Below are 21,556 nucleotides of genomic sequence, written 5' to 3'. Positions count from 1 at the left end.
GAGATCAAGGGCTTCCAATCGCTACCAATCTCGGGCGAAGGCGGAGCTCCAGGAACAAACGGCCTCTACAGTCAATCTCGTCGCGAACCGTCGATACAGGCAGACTTCTGGCGATCAAGAACCCCTATTTCCACTCTCAGATCGCGAAGGACCACTCTCTGTCGGCGGAGGACCACTCCTACATCCTCACATACAAGTCGTGAAGAAACAGTGAGAAAAATTTCATATCTCTTTTCTCTTTCAAGTTTAAGCTTGACTTAAGCTTTAGAAGAAAGCTTAACCATTTCAAAAATTCATCACGAGGTGTATGAGGGGGTCCGAAAATTCCGCGACGGCATCAAATCTATATTCATGTCCTCCACGAATTGCGCCGTTTTGTGACGGATCTTTCTCCATAATAAGCTTAAGTTATTAAGCTTAAATCCTTAAGCTTTCATCAAGTCTGACAAGACACACAGATCTGACAAGTCTGCAAACTCCGGGTCACGCACTCCAGAAGACAAGTTTCGCAAGTCGACACTAATCAAGTACTGCAAGTCCTGCAAATCAGCTAAGTTCAGCAAGTCAACAACCCTGCAAGTCTGTTAAGTCTGCAACTCTACAAGTCAGACTAAATCAGAACTGACTAACGCTCGAAACTCCTAGAAGACTTGTTTGTTTGCAAAAACTCAGAACTGGAAAGTTGTTCGCAGCAAGCTGTTTTACCTATCTACAAGTTCGTTGAAGTACTTTCAGCAAACGGAGACAGAAATATTTCAGAATTTCTGAAAATTGAAGAAGAAAATACCCAAAAAATACATAGCCTTGTAACCCCAAATTTGAGCTCGCTCATCCCGCTAACTGATTTTGAGTGAGAAAGGTTTGTTGAATTTTACAGGATGACTTCCCCACATATGGATGATCCTATGGCTGAAGACGACCTACCCGAGCCTACCATGGAACAAAAGCTGGATCTTATCATGTTACAATTAGACGAAGAGCGAAGAGCTAGGCAAGCCTTGCAAGCGCAATTGACAAAGCTACAAGGAGCGTCCACTGATAAAGAAGAACCTCAAGCTGAAGATTTGATACGCCGTACCATCGACGCCACTCTTGAAACACAAACCATTCGCAAGGAATCCAAGATAAGTAAACGAAGTTTCAAGTTTCGCACTTTCAATGGCATAAGAGAAGGAAAGACTGTTTTATCATTCATTAGCCAGTTTGATGACTATTTCCATGAGGAAACTTATCCTGAGAAAGATAAAATCAAGTGTGTTACTAATCATCTGATAGATAGAGCATCACTTTGGTGGACTGTCGTCCGCAAGAGCATAGAATGTCCTGCTACATGGGAAGATTTTAAGAAGAAGTTTATGCAAAATTTTCTACCACCGCAATTTCATGAGAAGGCTATCAAGCAATGGGATTTACTTCAACAACGCGATCGTGAGCCTATTCCACAGTATACAGAGCGTTTTTGGAATGCACTTTTACAGCTACGCATGCTTGAAGACGTACCAGAGACGACACATAAGCGGAAGTACATGTCTGGACTTCTTGGACATTACTACGCTGAGGTGAATATTTTCAAGCCTGCTACCCTTGAAGATGCCATCTCCTTAGCTCACGACACTGAAGATAAGTTACGTGGAAGAGATCGACGACCACAGCCATTCCAAGCAAACGGTAATTATGGATCTAAACAATTCAATTCAAATTTCAGAAGGTTTAATCCAGGTCGTTTTTCATCACCATCTTTCCGCAAGAATTGGCCTAAACCACCCGCATTACCATCCACTGTCAATCCAAATCCTAAGCCTATCCATCAAGCAAATCCAAATATACCCAGACTCCCAGCCATTGCAAATAATGTGACCAAAGCCAAGCCCATCGTATGCTACAAGTGTCACCAGCCAGGCCATCTCGCAGCAAATTGTCATTCAAAGAAGCCATCAGCACATATCAACTACCTTGGAGCTATGGACGAAGAAGAGCATGAGGATATGCCAGATTTCACTGAAGAAGAAGATGATCCTACTACTACTTCCGACACTTTACCAGGTATGCCTACTTTACATTCATTGTTGACTATGAAATGTATGGTGCATGGAAAAGAAAGAACTGTATTGCATGATGACGGTAGTACGCATGACTTTATTTCAGCAAAATTGGTAAAGGAATTGAAATTGCATACTGTACCTACGCACTATCGCATAAAAGCTGCATTTTTAGGCACTAGGTACAATGGCACACAAGAAGTTCAAAATTTAGAAATTCAAATTGGTCCATATATTGAAAGAAGAAATTTCTTAGTTGTCCCATTACAGTCTAGCGACATTATTCTAGGAATGCCATGGAGACACCAACATAATCCCAATATAGATTATTCCACGCACACAATGAATATAAATTTTCAAGGAAAATCTATTACATTATTTGGTATGCATGCATCTCATATGTTTCCACTGCTTTCGCATACTCAAGCAAAACGTGCACTACGCAAGAATACTAAATCATATCTCATTTGGGTGAACGAATTACACGCAAAAGAAACTCATATGCACCCTAGGCATAAGGAATTTCTTGCATACTTTAAGGATTGTTTTGCAGAAGACCTACCACCAGGTTTACCTCCATCACGTCCAGAAGACCATAAGATTGACCTAATACCTGGCACACAACCACCTTGCAAAGCCCCATATAGGCACAATCAAATAGAGCAAAAAGAAATCCAGAGTCAAGTAGAAGAATTACTAAATAGAGGCTTAATTCGACCTAGCAGTTCTCCATTTGGTGCACCTGTGCTCCTAGTTAAGAAAAAGAATAATACTTATCGGATGTGTATTGACTACCGAGCATTAAACAAGATCACTGTAAAGAATAGGTATCCTATACCTAGAGTTGATGACCTTATGGACAAACTGCAAGGATCTTCTATATTTAGTAAAATTGACCTTAAATCTGGATATCATCAGGTGAGGCTAGATAGATCCGACATATTTAAGACTGCATTCAGGACACAGTTTGGCCATTACGAATTCTTAGTTATGCCATTCGGATTAACTAATGCACCTGCCACTTTCAGTAGAATGATGAATCGTATTTTTCTAAAATATCAATATTGTGTGATTGTTTTCTTTGATGATATTTTAGTGTTCAGTCAAAGTCAAAAAGAGCATTACGAGCATTTATCAATAGTTTTTCAATTACTGAAAGAAAATCAATTGTTTGCAAATCCTGACAAGAGTGAATTCTTTAAGACAGAAATAGAATATCTAGGTCATATTGTATCAAAAGAAGGAATAAAAGTTGATCCTAAGAAAATTGACGCAATATTGCATTGGCCTATTCCTAAAAATGTACATGAATTACGCTCATTCCTTGGTCTTGCTAGTTTCTATAGGAAGTTTGTACGTAATTTCTCATTACTTGCTTTACCACTGACCAAACTTCTTAAGAAAGGCATTGTTTATCAATGGACTGAAAACCAGCAGAAATCCTTTGATTTACTTAAACGTGCATTGACCAATGCCCCTGTCCTACAATTACCTGACTTTAACAGACCATTCTTTTTAGTTGTGACTGATGCTAGCGGATCAGGAATAGGAGCCGTGCTAATGCAAGACAACCATCCAATAGCATATTCTAGTTCTAAGCTGAAACCCTCTGAGCTCAAATATTCCACCTATGACAAGGAACTCTTAGCAGTTGTACAAGCATTGAAACAATGGAAGCATTATTTAATGGGTTCAGAATTCATGATAAAGACCGACCAGCAAAGCATTAGACATCTACTTAGCCAACCCCAAATTTCTGACCGCCATATCAAATGGGCTTCATTCATTCAAAGTTTCCATCCTATCATTCAATACCAACCTGGAAAAGAAAATGTAGTTGCCGATGCATTAAGTAGAAGACCTGCAATTCATAACATTTCTATCATATCTTTTGATTCTTTAATTGCTATGAAAGACACATATCACCAGGATATTACTTTTCATTCTGATTGGCAAAAATTAGTTCAAAATAATTTCATTCCTGTTGATTCATTATCATATAATGATGGATTCATGTTCTTTGAAAAGAGACTGTGTGTTACTATTCCATTCCGATCTTTTGTTTTAAATGAAATTCATTGTCCCCCATATCAAGGTCATAGAGGTATCATCTCTACATTACGCATGTTAACTGAAGATTTTTATTGGCCGCATATGGATGCAGATGTGTCTAATTTTGTTTCTGAATGTCTGATTTGTCAAAGAATAAAGAGACATCATGGTAAACAGTATGGGTTATTAATGCCTTTATCTATTCCATCTAAACCTTGGGAACATATATCTATGGATTTCATTACTGGATTACCAAATACTAAATCTAATCATGACATGATTTGGACAATTGTAGATAGATTTAGTAAGCAAGCATATTTCATTGCATGTAAGAAAACTTTAACAGCATCACAAGCAGCACAGTTATTTTTGAAAACTGTTTTTACTAACCATGGATTGCCGAAAGTGATTATTTCAGATAGAGATTCTAGATTTTGTAATAATTTTTGGATTACACTGTTTGCAAATCTAGGCACAAAGATTGATTTCTCATCTGCATTTCATCCAGAAACAAATGGACAAACAGAAGCCACAAATAGCACTATTTTAGATCTTTTACGTGCATACACTATCTCTAAACCTCAGACATGGGATACTCATTTACATTTATTACAATTTTTCCACGGTGGATTCCGTGAGGTTTTACGGTGGATTCCGTAAACTTAGATGACCGGGGCTCATACGCAAAGAGGATTCTTTGTGCGAGAAGTTGATGGGGACGCCTGTCCTTTTCGGGCGTTTCATTAATTTAGTGTGTACATGGGTGATTCCATAGCGGGTGATTCCGCAAAATGCATATTAAATTAATAAACGTTTATGAGTTTAGAGTGCGCACTCGTAATAAATTAAGGTTAGGATTTATTTCTAACCAGTTGATTTATTTATATAGCTGAAGACTGCTAGGTATTCACTTTTGTCGGTTTAATTGTGTTATTTTACTAACGATTGTGAATGCTTCAGTTGATGTGTAGAGATAGCAGCAGTGGCGGAGGAAAGCATTGGAGTCTAGCGGGTTTCCGATCTTTGGACTATATTTTGATAGGCGCCACGCCTATATTTTGATTATGTCTATAGAGACATCGACTATTTATTATTATTTTGTATGCGCTTATGCGCCTGGATATGTTATTTTTATTTGGACATTGAGATTGGGCGTGCCAGACTCTTTGGGCACCGTCCATTAGCTTTATTTTCCTATTTTTGGTAGAAAGCAAACTCAAAAGCTAAAAGCTTGTCATATTTTTGTAATTGGGCTATTTTTGAGCAAAAAGATTGGAAATATATATTAAATACATGCTTTGTGAAGCGCTCACACAAGGCATGGGGGAGATTCAACCCAATTTGTCTCTTGTCTCATGTCGTGCTTGCTTTCACATTGGTTTTTGTGCTAAAAAGTAGAGTGCTTTGTTCTTGGGGACCTTTGGGAATTCACTACGTGAGCTACCTGCGTCCGATCTGCGCACCAGTGGTATCAGAGCGGAGCAGAGATCAAGGGCTTCCAATCGCTACCAATCTCGGGTGAAGGCGGAGCTCCAGGAACAAACGGCCTCTACAGTCAATCTTGTCGCGAACCGTCGATACAGGCAGACTTCTGGCGATCAAGAACCCCTGTTTCCACTCTCAGATCGCGAAGGACCACTCTCTGTCGGTGGAGGACCACTCCCTCAACTCCATGAACAAGTCGTGATGAAACTGTGAGAAAAGCTCTTAATCCTATTAATCAAAAGCTTAATCATAAAGCTTAAGGGTATTAGAGAAGCTTGATTAGCTTCAAATCAACAAATTGTTGCCAAGAGGAGGACCCCCGAAAATTGCGCGGAATCAAAACGCCCCCCCCCCCCCACGATTGAAAAACGGCGGCCTCTGTCCACTTACTTAAGCTTATTAAGCTTAAAGCTTAACTAATTAAGCTTAAATCCTTCTATACTCTGCAAGTTCTACTGGGCAGACAAGTCTGCAAACTCCGGGTCACGCACTCCAGAAGACAAGTTTCGCAAGTCGACACTAATCAAGTACTGCAAGTCCTGCAAATCAGCTAAGTTCAGCAAGTCAACAACCCTGCAAGTCTGTTAAGTCTGCAACTCTGCAAGTCAGACTAAATCAGAACTGACTAACGCTCGAAACTCCTAGAAGACTTGTTCGTTTGCAAAAACTCTGAACTGGAAAGTTGTTCGCAGCAAGCTGTTTTACCTATCTGCATGTTCGTTGAAGTACTTTCAGCAAACGGAGACAGAAATATTTCAGAATTTCTGAAAATTGAAGAAGAAAATACCCAAAATACATAGCCTTGTAACCCCAAATTTGAGCTACGCTCATCCCGCTAACTGATTTTGAGTGAGAAAGGTTTGTTGAGTTTTACAGGATGACTTCCCCACATATGGATGATCCTATGGCTGAAGACGACCTACCCGAGCCTACCATGGAGCAAAAGCTGGATCTTATCATGTTGCAATTAGACGAAGAGCGAAGAGCTAGGCAAGCCTTGCAAGCGCAATTGACAAAGCTACAAGGAGCGTCTACTGATAAAGAAGAACCTCAAGCTGAAGATCTGATTTGCCGTACCATCGACGCCACTCTTGAAGCACAAACCATTCGCAAGGAATCCAAGATAAGTAAACGAAGTTTCAAGTTTCGCACTTTCAATGGCATAAGAGAAGGAAAGACTGTTTTATCATTCATTAGCCAGTTTGATGACTATTTCCATGAGGAAACTTATCCTGAGAAAGATAAAATCAAGTGTGTTACTAATCATCTGATAGATAGAGCATCACTTTGGTGGACTGACGTCCGCAAGAGCATAGAATGTCCTGCTACATGGGAAGATTTCAAGAAGAAGTTTATGCAAAATTTTCTACCACCGCAATTTCATGAGAAGGCAATCAAGCAATGGGATTTACTTCAACAACGCGACCGTGAGCCTATTCCACAGTATACAGAGCGTTTTTGGAATGCACTCTTACAGCTACGCATGCTTGAAGACGTACCAGAGACGACCCATAAGCGGAAGTACATGTCTGGACTTCTTGGACATTACTACGCTGAGGTGAATATGTTCAAGCCTGCTACTCTTGAAGATGCCATCTCCTTAGCTCACGACACTGAAGATAAGTTACGTGGAAGAGATCGACGACCGCAGTCATTCCAAGCAAACGGTAATTATGGATCTAAACAATTCAATTCAAATTTCAGAAGGTTTAATCCAGGTCGTTTTTCATCACCATCTTTCCGCAAGAATTGGCCTAAACCACCCGCATTACCATCCACTGTCAATCCAAATCCTAAGCCTATCCAACAAGCAAATCCAAATATACCCAGACTCCCAGCCATTGCAAATAATGTGACCAAAGCCAAGCCCATCGTATGTTACAAGTGTCACCAGCCAGGCCATCTCGCAGCAAATTGTCATTCAAAGAAGCCATCAGCACATATCAACTACCTTGGAGCTATGGACGAAGACGAGCATGAGGATATGCCGGATTTCACTGAAGAAGAAGATGATCCTACTACTACTTCCGACACTTTACCAGGTATGCCTACTTTACATTCATTGTTGACTATGAAATGTATGGTGCATGGAAAAGAAAGAACTGTATTGCATGATGACGGTAGTACGCATGACTTTATTTCAGCAAAATTGGTAAAGGAATTGAAATTGCATACAGTACCTACGCACTATCGCATAAAAGCTGCATTTTTAGGCACTAGGTACAATGGCACACAAGAAGTTCAAAATTTAGAAATTCAAATTGGTCCATATATTGAAAGAAGAAATTTCTTAGTTGTCCCATTACAGTCTAGCGACATTATTCTAGGAATGCCATGGAGACACCAACATAATCCCAATATAGATTATTCCACACACACAATGAATATTAATTTTCAAGGAAAATCTATTACATTATTTGGTATGCATGCATCTCATATGTTTCCACTGCTTTCGCATACTCAAGCAAAACGTGCACTACGCAAGAATACTAAATCATATCTCATTTGGGTGAATGAATTGCACGCAAAAGAAACTCATATGCACCCTAGACATAAGGAATTTCTCGCATATTTTAAGGACTGTTTCGCAGAAGACCTACCACCAGGTTTACCTCCATCACGTCCAGAAGACCATAAGATTGACCTAATACCTGGCACACAACCACCTTGCAAAGCCCCATATAGGCACAATCAAATAGAGCAAAAAGAAATCCAGAGTCAAGTAGAAGAATTACTAAATAGAGGCTTAATTCGACCTAGCAGTTCTCCATTCGGTGCACCTGTGCTCTTAGTCAAGAAAAAGAATAATACTTATCGGATGTGTATTGACTACCGAGCATTAAACAAGATCACTGTAAAGAATAGGTATCCTATACCTAGAGTTGATGACCTTATGGACAAACTGCAAGGATCTTCTATATTTAGTAAAATTGACCTTAAATCTGGATATCATCAGGTGAGGCTAGATAGATCCGACATATTTAAGACTGCATTCAGGACACAGTTTGGCCATTACGAATTCTTAGTTATGCCATTCGGATTAACTAATGCACCTGCTACTTTCAGTAGAATGATGAACCGTATTTTTCTAAAATATCAGTATTGTGTGATTATTTTCTTTGATGATATTTTAGTATTCAGTCAAAGTGAAAAAGAGCATTATGAGCATTTATCATTAGTTTTTCAATTACTGAAAGAAAATCAATTGTTTGCAAATCCTGACAAGAGTGAATTCTTTAAGACAAAAATAGAATATCTAGGTCATATTGTATCAAAAGAAGGAATAAAAGTTGATCCTAAGAAAATTGACGCAATATTGCATTGGCCTATTCCTAAAAATGTACATGAATTACGTTCATTCCTTGGTCTTGCTAGTTTCTATAGGAAGTTTGTACGTAATTTCTCATTACTTGCTTTACCATTGACCAAACTTCTTAAGAAAGGCATTGTTTATCAATGGACTGAAAACCAGCAGAAATCCTTTGATTTACTTAAACGTGCATTGACCAATGCCCTGTTCTACAATTGCCTGACTTTAACCGACCATTCTTTTTAGTTGTGACTGATGCTAGCGGATCAGGAATAGGAGCCGTGTTAATGCAAGACAACCATCCAATAGCATATTCTAGTTCTAAGCTGAAACCTTCTGAGCTTAAATATTCCACTTATGACAAGGAACTCTTAGCAGTTGTCCAAGCATTGAAACAATGGAAGCATTATTTAATGGGTTCAGAATTCATGATAAAGACCGACCAGCAAAGCATTAGACATCTACTTAGCCAACCCCAAATTTCTGACCGTCATATCAAATGGGCTTCATTCATTCAAAGTTTCCATCCTATCATTCAATACCAACCTGGAAAAGAAAATGTAGTTGCCGATGCATTAAGTAGAAGACCTGCAATTCATAACATTTCTATCATATCTTTTGATTCTTTGATTGCTATGAAAGACACATATCACCAGGATATTACTTTTCATTCTGATTGGCAAAAATTAGTTCAAAATAATTTCATTCCTGTTGATTCATTGTCATATAATGATGGATTCATGTTCTTTGAAAAGAGACTGTGTGTTACTATTCCATTCCGATCTTTTGTTTTAAATGAAATTCATTGTCCCCCATATCAAGGTCATAGAGGTATCATTTCTACATTACGCATGTTAACTGAAGATTTTTATTGGCCGCATATGGATGCAGATGTGTCTAATTTTGTTTCTGAATGTCTGATTTGTCAAAGAATAAAGAGACATCATGGTAAACAGTATGGGTTATTAATGCCTTTATCTATTCCATCTAAACCTTGGGAACATATATCTATGGATTTCATTACTGGCTTACCAAATACTAAATCTAACCATGACATGATTTGGACAATTGTAGATAGATTTAGTAAGCAAGCATATTTCATTGCATGTAAGAAAACTTTAACAGCATCACAAGCAGCACAGTTATTTTTGAAAACTATTTTTACTAACCATGGATTGCCGAAAGTGATTATTTCAGATAGAGATTCTAGATTTTGTAATAATTTCTGGATTACACTGTTTGTAAATCTAGGCACAAAGATTGATTTCTCATCTGCATTTCATCCAGAAACAAATGGACAAACAGAAGCCACAAATAGCACTATTTTAGATCTTTTACGTGCATACACTATTTCTAAACCTCAGACATGGGATACTCATTTACATTTATTACAGTTTGCATATAATAATACACCGCACACATCTACAAAGAAAGCACCTTTTGAAGTTATTTATGGACATAGATTATCTACACCTGTTGCATCTTTGTCTAATAGAATACAAAGTGCCGATGATATTGCTGTTATGCATAACACTATTTTTTATGAGGTCAAGGATATGATTGCTAAAGCCCAACAATCATATACCAAACAAGCCAACAAGAAAAGACAAGCCATGAATTTCAAAGTTGATGATTATGTTTGGCTTAGAATAGAAAAGCGTAGACTGCAAAGTGTAGATAGACATCCAGTTGTCAAATTAGCCCCTAGATTCTACGGACCATTTAGAATCATTCATAAAATTAATGACAATGCATTCAAGTTAGAATTGCCATCTCATTGGAAAATTCATAATACCTTTCATATTAGTTTATTGAGACCATTTAGAGGACAATTACCTATCCACCCTGTCTATGAAAACCCACCTTTATTACAAGAAGAGACTGAAATCCTTGAACCAGAAGCTATTATAGACACTGATTACATGACCACTAGAACTGGCCGAAGGTACTCTAGATATCTCGTGAAATTTAAGAACCATCCTGTAGAAGAAGCACAATGGATGCACGCTAGAGACCTAAATGCTTTCCCCACTCTGTTAGCTCCACATTGAGCTAATAGCAATTGAGGTCAATTGCTATCCCACCCCGGGGGTATGATGCCAGGAGGCATATTCCACGGTGGATTCCGTGAGGTTTTACGGTGGATTCCGTAAACTTAGATGACCGGGGCTCATACGCAAAGAGGATTCTTTGTGCGAGAAGTTGATGGGGACGCCTGTCCTTTTCGGGCGTTTCATTAATTTAGTGTGTACATGGGTGATTCCATAGCAGGTGATTTCGCAAAATGCATATTAAATTAATAAACGTTTATGAGTTTAGAGTGCGCACTCGTAATAAATTAAGGTTAGGATTTATTTCTAACCAGTTGATTTATTTATGTAGCTGAAGACTGCTAGGTATTCACTTTTGTCGGTTTAATTGTATTATTTTACTAACGATTGTGAATGCTTCAGTTGATGTGTAGAGATAGCAGCAGTGGCAGAGGAAAGCATTGGAGTCTAGCGGGTTTCCGATCTTTGGACTATATTTTGATAGGCGCCACGCCTATATTTTGATTATGTCTATAGAGACATCGACTATTTATTATTATTTTGTATGCGCTTATGCGCCTAGATATGTTATTTTTATTTGGACATTGAGATTGGGCGTGCCAGACTCTTTGGGCACCGTCCATTAGCTTTATTTTCCTATTTTTGGTAGAAAGCAAACTCAAAAGCTAAAAGCTTGTCATATTTTTGTAATTGGGCTATTTTTGAGCAAAAAGATTGGAAATATACATTAAATACATGCTTTGTGAAGCGCTCACACAAGGCATGGGGGAGATTCAACCCAATTTGTCTCTTGTCTCATGTCGTGCTTGCTTTCACATTGGTTTTTGTGCTAAAAAGTAGATCGGACGCAGGTAGCTCACGTAGTGAATTCCCAAAGGTCCCCAAGAACAAAGCACTCTACTTTTTAGCACAAAAACCAATGTGAAAGCAAGCACGACATGAGACAAGAGACAAATTGGGTTGAATCTCCCCCATGCCTTGTGTGAGCGCTTCACAAAGCATGTATTTAATGTATATTTCCAATCTTTATGCTCAAAAATAGCCCAAATACAAAAATATGACAAGCTTTTAGCTTTTGAGTTTGCTTTCTACCAAAAATAGGAAAATAAAGCTAATAGACGGTGCCCAAAGAGTCTGGCACGCCCAATCTCAGTGTCCAAATAAAAATAACATATCCAGGCGCATAAGCGCATACAAAATAATAATAAATAATCGATGTCTCTATAGACATAACAAAATATAGGCGTGGCGCCTATCAAAATATAGTCGAAAAATCGGAAACCCGCTAGACTCCAATGCTTTCCTCCGCCACTGCTGCTATCTCTACACATCAACTGAAGCATTCACAATCGTTAGTAAAATAACACAATTAAACCGACAAAAGTGAATACCTAGCAGTCTTCAGCTACATAAATAAATCAACTGGTTAGAAATAAATCCTAACCTTAATTTATTACGAGTGCGCACTCTAAACTCATAAACGTTTATTAATTTAATATGCATTTTGCGGAATCACCCGCTATGGAATCACCCATGTACACACTAAATTAATGAAACGCCCGAAAAGGACAGGCGTCCCCATCAACTTCTCGCACAAAGAATCCTCTTTGCGTATGAGCCCCGGTCATCTAAGTTTACGGAATCCACCGTAAAACCTCACGGAATCCACCGTGGAATATGTCTCCTGGCATCATACCCCCGGGGTGGGATAGCAATTGACCTCAATTGCTATTAGCTCAATGTGGAGCTAACAGAGTGGGGAAAATTCATAATACCTTTCATATTAGTTTATTGAGACCATTTAGAGGACAATTACCTATCCACCCTGTATATGAAAACCCACCTTTATTAGAAGAAGAGACTGAAATCCTTGAACCAGAAGCCATCATAGATACTGACTACATGACCACTAGAACTGGCCGAAGGTATTCTAGATATCTAGTGAAATTTAAGAACCATCCTGTAGAAGAAGCACAATGGATGCACGCTAGAGACCTAAATGCTTTCCCCACTCTGTTAGCTCCACATTGAGCTAATAGCAATTGAGGTCAATTGCTATCCCACCCCGGGGGTATGATGCCAGGAGGCATATTCCACGGTGGATTCCGTGAGGTTTTACGGTGGATTCCGTAAACTTAGATGACCGGGGCTCATACGCAAAGAGGATTCTTTGTGCGAGAAGTTGATGGGGACGCCTGTCCTTTTCGGGCGTTTCATTAATTTAGTGTGTACATGGGTGATTCCATAACGGGTGATTCCGCAAAATGCATATTAAATTAATAAACGTTTATGAGTTTAGAGTGCGCACTCGTAATAAATTAAGGTTAGGATTTATTTCTAACCAGTTGATTTATTTATGTAGCTGAAGACTGCTAGGTATTCACTTTTGTCGGTTTAATTGTGTTATTTTACTAACGATTGTGAATGCTTCAGTTGATGTGTAGAGATAGCAGCACTGGCGGAGGAAAGCATTGGAGTCTAGCGGGTTTCCGATCTTTGGACTATATTTTGATAGGCGCCACGCCTATATTTTGATTATATCTATAGAGACATCGACTATTTATTATTATTTTGTATGTGCTTATGCGCCTGGATATGTTATTTTTATTTGGACATTGAGATTGGGCGTGCCAGACTCTTTGGGCACCGTCCATTAGCTTTATTTTCCTATTTTTGGTAGAAAGCAAACTGAAAAGCTAAAAGCTTGTCATATTTTTGTAATTGGGCTATTTTTGAGCAAAAAGATTGGAAATATATATTAAATACATGCTTTGTGAAGCGCTCACACAAGGCATGGGGGAGATTCAACCCAATTTGTCTCTTGTCTTATGTCGTGCTTGCTTTCACATTGGTTTTTGTGCTAAAAAGTAGAGTGCTTTGTTCTTGGGGACCTTTGGGAATTCACTACGTGAGCTACCTGCGTCCGATCTGCGCACCAGTTGTTGCACTCGTGAATATATGGTTCATGTGTTAAAAGATGCACTCATGCAATAATATCCTAGTCGCATTGCACACATAGGTTAAATATATATTGCGATGCTCGTGAGCATTGGAATGTTTGCATTGGGTAACTTACGTTGGCAAGAATGAGTTATGTTGTACACAATGCATTTGTGCAATTAAAAAATCCCTTGTGATGACCATAAATAGGTTGATTCGTAGAAGGATGTTTAATTAAACAATAGGTAGTTGCTATGGAGGGGAATAAAAGGGCAACTGCATTCTATTTCGCGAGACTTGCATGGGAAAAGAAAAGATTATGATTTTATTTCAATATCATTGTAACTGTACATAGCATAACCTGCATGCATAAGCAACTTGATACATAAGAAAATGTATGAAAAGGAAAAGAGTTATATTTCATTTGATAAAAAGCATATAGGATGCAACACACATGAAGTGATAGTTACAATCAATATGAAAAGATAGGCGCTTGCAGAGCTAATCCAACGATCTCGCACTTAGATCATTCTATGTTGCGAGTAATGAGAGGGTACCATGCCTTAGGACACGAATACTAGTAATATCAACAAAGGGATGTAATTCCTCAAGATAGGCACTGCTACCTATCTTGTGCAACTAGTCTGCAAGGTCAAATGCTATTGCAACTAAATCATAAGATGCTACTACTACATCTTAGGCCAAGGAAGGCGAGACCTAATTACAAGCTAGATTCGTTAAGAAGTCGAGTTGTTGCCCTACTACAACTCTCTCTCTTGGGGATCAATTTGTCAAACTTAGGGAAATTGTGAATTGCCAAGAACAAAATCAACCAACCGAGGGTGATGGGGTTGTCCACGATCTATTTTACAAGGAGACCTAAGGTAAGGATAATTAGGGTCGGTAGGGTTCAAACCCTAACTCAAAGAAAAAGGGAAAACAAGCAACCTAGCTTGCCAAGCCCTTGGAATCTTGCCAAGTCGCGAACAATCTAGGATATAATGCTAAGAGTATTCGGGAAAAAGGAATCACACCTTAGCAGTTGGTCGTATGAACGACCACAGAAATGATCGTGATTGTACACTTAGGTACATTGTTTGAACTTCTTTGCTTAAGGAACTAATTCAAGGCCAAACACTTAATGCTTCAGGTTAATAGCTTGGAGGGAGAGGCAGGTTCAGTTACCTCCGACTGTCTGCTTGGTCCTATCCAAGGAGGTTGTTAGCTGCGCCGGGTACATGGACGGAACCCGCCGCGAGAGGTCTCTCTGTGGGTGCTACTTGGAGTGAGAGGATGCTTGGGTGCCAGGGGAGGCTCTAGCTGTAAATTCCTTGCCTCCGGACCCTGCACAAGAGGCCAACGTGACTCGAGATGGGATCTCAAGGCCTCTGTACTAGTTTACGGGCAAAACTTAGAGCAGCAATCCTATTGATTGCTGGGATAGCTTGATATATTCCAAGACTATGATAAATAAAGGTTAAATATTTGGAAAAGTAACTTGCTTGATATTGTTTTTTTTTTATGTCAATGCCTAAGTTGCATGAAGAAACTTGTGTTTAAACTGACTAATTAAGGAAGCTGCTTTTGCATGTCAAACATAATGTCGTAGGTAATTAGATTAACTAAGCAACCCGAGGAAAGTGCGGTGGATGTGACTTGGGTCTATCCTATAGAAGGGTGGTCCTGGTTAGCTGGGAACTTTTCTCTAAAGATGTGATAACAAGATTGTGAAGACCTAGAGTCAGTAGAGTTAGAATCCCGATTTATGTTCTTTTAGGGGAGCGGAATGGGACTATGCCTTATGGGCAGAAAGGTTGAGCTTCGCATCCCTCTTGTTTCCCATTCTCCATGAACCAAGTGCAGCATAAATCCACTTTGACTCTATTGTTCCTACACAAAGTGGTTCTTCTGGAGCTCGACGCTAGGTACTTCCTAGAGACTTGCTTAATAGGAAAGAAACCCTAACTTCAGGTCGGTCCTAACTGGGAACGGTCGGATACTTCCACTTCGGAGCAGACTCAGGAAGACCTAGATTGCAAACCCTGTGACATTCCTTGTGAGTGCCAGGTGGTGCTTTCTAGACTCTCTTCCCGATGGGCTACTAAGACGTGTCCCATAAGTGGACAAGCGGACACGTTACACTTTTCTTATTAGGGTGTTTAGTATATGATTGCTGGGCTTTCGCAATCATATTTTTAACTTCAGTAAAAATAGTAGCATGCGTATTGGCAATATCATCAGCAGTTTTAACATTGTTTGACAATGATATAATAGGTGTACGTAATCTATGTCCATAAATGATTTCAAAATGTGCTTTTTGTGTAGCTGTGTGTGGTGTATTATTGTATGCAAATTGAAGTAGATGCAAGTGTGTATCCCATATTTGTGGTTTTGAAATTGTGTATGCACACAAAGATCTAGATTTGTTCTGTTTAGTAGCTTTTGTTTGCCCATTGGTTTCAGGATGAAATGCAGATGAAAAATCAATCTTAATACCTAAATTAGCAGACAAAGTAGTCCAAAAATTATTGCAAAATCTAGAATCACGATCAGAAATAATAACTTTTCGTAAACCATGGTTAGTGAAATTAGTCTTAAAAAACAATTGTGCAGCTTGAGATGCAATTAATGTTTTCTTGCATGGAAGAAAATATGCTTGTTTGCTAAATCAATCTACTATAGTCCAAATCATATCATGATTAGCTTGTGTGTTACAAGTTATGAAATCCATTGAAATATGTTCCCATGGTCGTTTAAGAATTGGTAAAGGCATTAACAAACTATACTGCTTACCATGGTGTAACTTGACTCTTTGAGAAATTAAACATTCAAAAATAAAGTTAGAAACATCAGATTCCATTTATGGCCAGTAAAAATCTTCAACCAATGTATGTAAAGTAAAAATAATACCTCTATGGCCTTGATATGGGGGACAATGAATTTCGTGCAACACAAATTATCTAAATGGAACAGTGCTACAGAATCTTTTCTCATAAAACATAAATCCATCATACTAAGATAAATAATCAATTGAAATCTAGTTATTAGCAACTAATTTATTCCAATCAGCTTGAAAACTAGGGTCTTTGTCATAGATATCCTTCATAGGGATAAGGGAATCAAAAGATATAACGAAGATATTATGAATACTTGGTCTTCTACTTAATACATCAGCAACAACATTCTCTTTTTCGGGTTAATATTGGATAAGTGGATGGAAACTTTAAATGAAAGTAACCCATTTGATATTACAATCAGAAATTTGTGGTTGGCTAAGGAGATGTTTGATACTTTGTTGGTTAGTTTTGATCATGAATTCAAATCCCATTAGATAGTGTTTCCATTGACATAAAGCTTGTACTACAGCTAACAATTTCTTATCATTGGTAGAATACTTCAGTTCATAAGGTTTAAGTTTGCAACTAGAATAGGCTATGGGATGTGAATCTTACATAAGGACAGCTCCTATTCATGATCCGCTAGCATTAGTGACTACTAGAAAGAATAGACGATTAAAGTCAAGTAATGGCAAAACCGGTGGATGTGTTAAAGCATATTTCAATAAATCAAAAGACTTTTGCTGGTTATCAGACCAATGATATACAACACATTTCTTTAATAATTTCGTTAAAGGCAATGCAAGCAATGAAAACTTTCTCACAAATTTTCTGTAAAAGCTAACAAGACCTAAGAAAGAACGTAACTCATGCACATTTTTAGGGATTTGCCAATTCAAATTGCTTCTTTCTTTTTAGGATCAACTTGAATACCATCAAAAGAAACAATATGTCCTAAGTTTTCAATTTGGATTAGGAAAAATTCACTCTTTTCAGAGTTAGCATATAATTGATTTTCTTTCAACAATTTGAAACCCAAAGATAAATGTTCATAATGCTCATTCTCATTCTTATTGAAAACCAATATATCATCAAAGAAAGTAATTACACAATGTTGATACTCCAAAATATTTGATTCATCATATGACTGAATGTAGCTCGTGCATTAGTCAAACCAAAAGGCATAACAAGGAATTCATAATGACCAAATTGAGTTCTAAATGCAGCTTTGAAAATGTCAGGTGTATCCAATCTTACTTGATGATATTCAGATTTGAGATCTACCTTGCTAAAAATATTAGCTCTTTATAGTTTGTCCATGAGGTCATCTACCCTAGAGATCGGATATATATTCTTAACAATGATCTTGTTTAGGGCACGATAGTCAATGCACATCTTATAGATATTATTTTTCTTCTTAACTAATAGGACAGGTGCACCAAAAGGAAAACTACTTGACCTAATAAGTCCTCGCGTTAACAATTCTTCAACGTGGGCTTGGATTTCTTTATGTTCAATTTAATTGTGTCTATAAGGTACTTTACATGGTGGTTGAGAACTTGGAATTAAGTCTATTTTATGGTCTTCAAGACATGTAGGTGGTAAACTAGGGGATAAATCAGCAGCAAAACAATCTTTAAATTGTGAAAGAAATTGTGTGCGCTTAGGATGCATTTGATTTTCCTTAGCTTCAATTTCATTCATCCATGCTAAGTATGATTTGCTACCTTTTCTTAATGCACATTTAGCCTTTGTATGATTAAGCAATGGAAAATTATCAAAGGCGTGTGTTCCATGTAATGTAATTTATTTTTTGTTAGAATGAATTTTCATTGAATGTGTAGAATAATCTATGTCATGATTATATTTGTGAGGCCAAGGCATTCCTAAAATAATGTCACTAGCTTGCAAAGACATAACCAAGAAATTTCTGCGCTCAACATAATTGCCAATTTTAATTTCTAAATCATGAACTTCTTGTGTACCATTGCATCTAGTGCCTAAGAATGCAGTTTTTATGCGATAATGAGTTAGAACAGTATATAAGTTCAATTCTTTTACTAATTTTGCAAAAATAAAATCATGTATACTCCCATCATCATGCAAAATAATCTTTTCGTGACCATACACAAGACATTTCATCGTTAATAATGAATGAGGATTTGGCATACCTCGTAAAGTATCTGAAGCATCATCGATATAATCATCATCTTCCATGAAATCTAGTATTTATTCATAGTCTTCATCTTCAATCGCTCCCAAGTAGTTGATTTGAACAGTTGGCTTCTTGGATTGACAGTTCATTGCTAAGTGTCCAACTCATTGACACTTGTAGTCAACTATAGACTTTGCTTTGGAAACATTATTGGTAATTGCTGGAAGTTTGGGTATGTTGGGATTCGGCTAGAGAGAAGGCTTAGGATTTGAATTTGTGTTTGATGGTAAAGCAGGGAGTCCTATCTAGGATTTAAGAAAAGAAGAAGGAAAAAAGTGATTTTGATTGAATCTTCGAAAGTTATAATTGAATTGCTTTGTACCAAAGTTACCGTTAGTTGGAAATCTTTGTGATTGCTTTTCTCATCCACAAATTTTATATTCAACATCATGGGCTAAATAAATCACATCCTCCAAAGTCTTTGGGTTGAACATGTTCACTTTCCCATAGAGGTGACCAAGCAAACCAGACATATACTTGCACTTGTGGATCACCTCAGGAACATCTTCAAGCATTCGAAGTTGCAGTAAGGCACTCCAAAAATATTGAGTGTGTTGCGGTATGGATTCACAATCTCTTTGTTGTAGAAGATCCCACTGTTTGATTGCTTTTTCATGGAATTAAGGTGGAAGAAAATTCTGCAAAATTTTCTTTTCAAAGGCCTCCCAGGTAGTGGGACAACAATCCACCACAACGATGCTCTGTCCACTAGATGGTTAGTGACACATTTGAGTTTATCTTTCTCAACATACTGCTCTTCATGGAAATAATCATCAAACTAACTGATAAAAGCGAGAACAGTTTTTCCATCACGTAGCCCATTAAAAGTATGGAATTTGAAATTTATTTTACTTATCTTGACTCCTTTCTTGAGAGACTGTGCTTCAAGTGTCGCATCGATCATACGTCGTATAACATCTTCAGGTTGCGGTCCATCTTAATCGACAGTGGATCGTTGAAGAGTAGCCAGTTGAGCTTGCAAAGTTTGACGTACTCTTCACTCCTCTTGAAGTTGCATCATGATTAGGTCCAATTTTTTGTCCATGGTTGGTTTCGATAAATCACCTTTGGCCATAAAATATTTTATGGTTTGATTGGACATCCTACAAAATCTCAAACAACCTTACACACTCGAAATCTCATTTAGAGAGATGAGCATAGCTCAAGTTTGGGTTTTCAAGGCTTTCTTTTTTTTTATATGGCTTTTTTTGTGATCTTTCTTCTTTTGCGGGAATGATAATTGATGACGGTCCTCTTCCAAGTGTATATGTCTTTCGTATAGTCTGCGTATGACAATCTGCTGCTGGAAATTGTATTTGTCAAGGTGCAGGTACAAACAAAGGCTTGTTGGGTGCAAAGCAGATTCAGGATTGGTTCAATGTGAATAGCCATTATGGAGGAAGAGATTTAATATTGAAACTTATAAGCTTTAGGAAGCTTAATAAGCTTAAGGTTTATTAAAAGCTTAATAATTTTAGAAAAAACGAATCAGGACAGCGGCAACTTGACGTCAAATTTGGTGCCGATGAGTACATCCTGCTGCCACTAACGATGAAATTTGGGGGCTTAAGCTTTTTAACTCCACCCTTAATCTTCTTCTTCTCTGCTTCTTTGTCAACCAAAGAGATTTACAAAGGATCTTCAGAGGTGGTCCTCCATCACCAAAGAGTGGTCCTTCACGATCTAATAGCACGACAGGGGGTTCTTTACCACCACGAACACACTCGTATTGACAATTCATCGTGAGACTGCCTATAGAGCCCGTTCGTTACAGGAGCTTCACCTTCGCACGAGATGGTAAGCAATTGAAGGCCCTTACTCTCAACTTTTCTCTGATACCACTGGTGTGCAAATCAGATATTGGATGCGCGCGTAGTGAGCGCCAGAAGGTCCCCAAGAACAAAGAACTCTACACACACTTTATAAAAGCAAGAAGAGAGTTTGCACGACATGAAGCAAAAAGACAAATTGGGTACAATCTCCCCCCATGCCTTGTGTGAGCGCTCCACAAGACATGTATTTATAAATTTAGTAATCTCTAAGCTCAAAAATATCCCAATTTACAATTAGCATACTTTGGTTTTTGATACCATTAGTGTGCAAATCGGATGTTGGATGCATGCGTAGTGAGCATCAGAAGGTTCCCAAGAACAAAGAACTCTACTAAAACTCATAAAGTAAGAAGAAGGTTTTGCACGACATGAAGCAAAAAGACCAATTAGGTACAATCTCCCCCATGCCTTGTGTGAGTGCTCCACAAGGCATATAATTATAAATTTATTAATCTCCAATCTCAAAAATAGCCCAATTTACGATTAGCATGCTTTGTCTTTTGTGTTTTCTTTTTTTTAAATAAAGAATAAAGCAACTGGGCATCCCAAAAGTCAGGCTATGCCCAAATACAATGTCCAATAATGAAATATTTAAACCGATCATCTATGCATATATAAAATAATAAATATTTGTCAAGTGCTTCAACAAATAAGTGCACCTAAATAAATATTAGCCCCATGTCTTTAATGATAAGGTGTGCGCTCATCAAAAATAATAATTTTTTCTAGATACTCTGAATACACACCATCGCCCGGTGCTTCCCAACGCCACCATTGCGTACTCTACACATCAAT

This window comes from Lygodium microphyllum, chromosome 1, assembly GCF_053477565.2.
Source record: "Lygodium microphyllum isolate KBCC chromosome 1, Lygodium_microphyllum_v1.1.10, whole genome shotgun sequence".
Lineage (NCBI taxonomy): Eukaryota > Viridiplantae > Streptophyta > Polypodiopsida > Schizaeales > Lygodiaceae > Lygodium > Lygodium microphyllum.
This window is presented reverse-complemented; position numbering follows the sequence as displayed.